The sequence below is a fragment of the Mus musculus genome, chromosome 4 (assembly GCF_000001635.26).
Source record: "Mus musculus strain C57BL/6J chromosome 4, GRCm38.p6 C57BL/6J".
Taxonomy (NCBI): domain Eukaryota; kingdom Metazoa; phylum Chordata; class Mammalia; order Rodentia; family Muridae; genus Mus; species Mus musculus.
In genome coordinates this window covers 61,999,210-62,003,789 of record NC_000070.6, presented here as the reverse complement: position 1 = coordinate 62,003,789, position 4,580 = coordinate 61,999,210, and positions in this window count along the sequence as shown.

The window sequence follows — 4,580 nt, the reverse complement described above, 5'->3', positions numbered from 1 at the left end:
ATTTTCTTTCACATGCACTCTCAGAGGAGCAAGGGACTGAAGCAGAGTGATTTTGAGGACAGATGCCCAACCTTACACGACATACAGAAAGAACACAACTGCCTGTTGATGCAGAAGTGACAGGAACACCTTTTATAAAGTTCAAAGCAGATGCTGACACCTTAGGACTTGCCTGACTTCTAGAACTAGGATTTCCCACTCAAAGAAAATTGCCTGATGCTCATGGCTGGCCAGAATGTCTTATCTGGAATAAATGACCTCACAAAATATCAACATTAGGCACCATCAGCCTGAGATTGTAATCACAAGATCATTTTGCCATCTAACCTAGAGCTTCCTGAGACCTCCCTAATTCCTAAAGCAGGTTCATTTCTTCATTCCTTTTATAAAGATTGGATTGTGTGTGTGTGTGTGTGTGTGTGTGTGCATGCACGTGCGTGCATGTGTGTGCAGGTTCATATGCACCTGTGCATGTGTATATGTAGAAGCCAGATATTGATGGGAAGTGTCTTCCTCTCTCATTTTCCACCTAGTTTTCTGAGACAGAGTCTTTCTGTTCACCAAGAGCTTATGAATGTGGCTAGACCTACTGGCAAGCAAACCCCAGGATCTCCCTGTTCCCCAGTGCTGGGATTACAGGACTTGCATCATTAGGCTTCTTCTGTGGATGCTGTGGATCCAAAGAGAAGACCCCAGGCTTTCATGGAAAATACCTTAGTAACCCAGCTACCTCCCTAGCTCAGGTTCTTTCTGAGATGTCCCACGCTGCCCTCAGGTGTTTCTTCACAACATCAGTAGTACTCATAAACCCAACCTTATTTTACTTACAAATATGTTCCTAGTGGCCTTTCATGGGGTGATACTAAAATTTGAAGACAAACAGAGGATACTCAATAACCTAGGAGCAACAACCTAAGTCACAAACGCAATGTTTGGTTTGGGGCTGTGTATTTGGTAGGGGATAGAACCAAGGAAGTGTTTACATTTTAATCTGAGCTATGAGAGAGGATAAAAGGGTTGTTTTTTTCTCTAAGTCTCTTGGGAGCATAGTTTTAGGGAGGAAGGAAAGGTCCCAGTTTCAAACATTAAAGTATTCAGCTAAACTGACTGCTGCATCAAAAAGGGCCCAGGGCTGAGAGGACAATCAAATGGTCAAGAGCTTGCTGTGCATTGTGAGGTCCTGAGTTTGATACCCAGAATCCACATAAAAGAGTTGAGCTTGGTGAAGCACAGTAGAGCATAGTCTAAATCCTATAGAAATCCTAATCTTGCTTTTCTGCTGTGTTGAGGTATCTAGGACTTACTGTGGTGTGAGAACTGGGTTCTGATGTTGCCAAGTAGCTTTGGTTTCTGTTTTAAGGTTCTTGCACTTGCCATTAGCAATCTGGTTATCTCTCCTGTTAGCTCGTCCTGCTGTCTTTGACTATTCCTTGTCCCTGCTGCAAGTCTGTGTGTCAGTACTCTTGGTAGACCAGTTCTCTCCAGGAGGAATTTGGTACGGAGAACTGTGGCACAGGGTCAGCATTGGGGTACTGACAGAAACCAGAAGAATCCTGTCCTACTCCTTGGTTCCTGTGTCCTGATGGCCCTGAGTGAGTCCTTTTTGGCCCAGGAATTTGAGCAAACTGGTGGTCTTTCCAGTGTTCACAGGTGTGTCAGCATTCCTGGTACACCAGCTCTCTCCTCTCAGGATTTGGGTATAGAGAGGAGTGGCCCTGGGGACATGATTGTTTTGGATGGGAGACTTTTAATGACTGCTTTTATTTTCTTAGGGCTTAGAGGGTTATTTAAATACGTTACCTGATCTTGATTTAACTATTATAAGTGGTATCTATCTAGAAAGTCATCCATTTCATTTAGATTTTTTTAATCTTATGGAGAGCAGGCTTTGTAGGTTGGGCCGAATGATTCTTTGAATTTCCAAAGTGTATGTTGTTATGTCTCCCTTCTCATTTCTGTTTTTCGTTTATGTGGTTACTGTCTCTTTGCCTCTTAGGTTATGAGGCAAAAGATTTGTTCATGTTTTTGAATTTTTTAAAGAACCAGTTCTTGGTTTCTTGATTTTTTTGTAATCTTTTCTTTGTTTCTAAATTATTGATTTCAGCCCAGTTTGATAATTTCCTAACAACTACTCCCCTTGGGTATGCTTGCTTCTCCTTTTTCCCTGGAGCTTTCAGGTGTACTTTTAAATTGCTATATGAGAATTCATTTCTTTATTTTTTCCTTGACTCAAGGATCATTGAGTAGAGAACTGTTCAATTTCAATGAGTTTGTGGGCTTTCTATTGTTTCTGTTGTTGAAGTCTAGATTTAATGCATGATAGTCTGATAGGATACTAGAAGTTATTTCAATGTTCTTGTATCTGTTGAGATAAGAAGACCAACTACTTTGTTACCAACTATGTGGTCAGTTTTGGAAAAGATTCCATGAGATGCTAAGAATAAGATGTATTTTTCTGTATTTTGGTGAGATGTTCTCTAGATATGTGTTAGGTCTATTTGATTCATAACTTTTGTTAGTTTCAATATTTATCTGTTTACTTTCTATCTCAATGACCTGTCCATTGGTGAGAGTAGGGTGATGAAGACCTCTACCCATTTGATTGTATTTTCCTGTATTTCTTTAAGGAATTTATTCATTTCTTCTTTAAAGCTCTATCATCTTTACAAAATTGAATTTAATGTCATTTTCTTGTGCTTTAGTTGTGTTAGGATATCCAGGGTTGCTGTAGTAGGATAGCTATGCTCTGAAGATGGCATATTTCAGTGGCTCCTGTTGGTTATGTTCTTATGCTGGCCTTTAGTCATCTGGTTGTCCCACCAGGGGTTTATAGGTATAACAGGTATCAGGAAATTGGGCCTAACCTGAATATTCCTGGTGCAGCAGCCTCTGGTGGGCAGCCTTGTGTTGGACAATGGAACTCATAGGCCAGGCTCAGAGCAGCTGGTTGTGCCCCAGGTTACATAGAGGGCAGGAGGTTGGGGGCAGAGGGTAGAGTCTAATCTGTATATTCCAGGTACAGCAGGTCTGGTGGAGGCCACTGGAGCAGTGGCTGCACAATGGAGCAGGGGTGGGGGATGGGCAGCACATAGCTCAAGGCAAATGAGTATGCACCAGGGATTCCACCTTGTAATTTCTTAAGAAGGTGTTAAAAATTTCACATTTTTCCTCTGTCATGTAATATCAGAAGAATTAAAAGAATATCAGTGGTTGTCATATTTAAATTTTGAGATATCAAGGAATGTCCCTTGAGTGGACATTACAAAATTTATGATGTATTTGTGGTTGTTTGAGGGATATTTGTATCTTCTTACACACAATTATGAGTCTGTTAAATATACAATGTTTTGAGATTGTTTATGGGATAGTTGTACAGGTATAATTATGACCTAGCTATTCCATTTGGAAGATAATCATGACAATAGGATATATGATTGTGTGTCAAAATTGCAAGGGGTGGGCTTGTAATGACTATTTTTGTTATTAACTATATCTGGAATCAACTAAAACCTTAGCAGGTCAGTACACTTTTGAGAGATAATAAATCTATCTCTTTGAGAAATAGAAGTCAATCGAAGATGGAAAGACCCACTTTTAATCCAGATTTTTTTTGACCCACCTTAAAACTGGGTCATAGCTACTGGTAGCAGCCTATATAAAAGACATGGAAGAAGGGAGCTTTCTCTAGAGAGTTTCCCCTTACTCATTTTAGCAAGTCTATTCCTTCATGACCAATAGGGCCTACTACTTTTTTTAATTAGATATTTTCTTCATTAACATTTCAAATATTATCCCAAAAGTCACCTTGACCCTCCCCCCTCCCCCCTCCCCCCCTCTGCCACCTTCCTCCCCAACCCACCTACTTCTGCTTGCTGGCCTTAGCATTCCCCTGTACTGGGGCATATGATCTTCACAAGACCAAGGGTCTCTCCTCTCACTGATGGCCGACTAGACCATCCTCTCCTACATATGCAACCAGAAACACAGTTCTGTGGGGTACTGGTTAGGTCATATTGTTGATCCTCCTATAGGTTTGCAGACCCCTTTAGCTTCTTGGTTACTTTCCCTAGCTCCTTCATTAGGGGCCCCTTGTTCCATCTAATAGGCCTTACTTCTTAGGAATTCTGACATATACTGAAAAACAGCTAAGACATCCAAACTTTAGTACTGAACAATTAATGAATTCTTGGAATTTCTGTTAGTAGGTTAGCTGAAGTACACAGTCTGTAAGCCATTCTAATAAATCATGTACATGCTGTAAGTTTTATTCCTCTAGAGAAGCCCACCCAATACAATACCACAGAGATATTGTATTTGGATTGGGTAAGAAGTAATGAAGGCATTTAGAAAGGAACTGAAAGAGTAAAACTGTGTGATGCCACATAAGGTGAGACAAACTGTCTAACCCAAAGGACCAAGAAAAGTTTCCTATTGAGAAAGAGATCAGATTATCTAAAATAACTTCAGTAGAAGAATCTAAGATCGGAGATATGGGTCTAGCCCACTGGCAGTGAGTGGTGACTTGGTTACCATGACACCATAGGTACAATCCTCAGCACTTGAAGAACAAATGAATATAA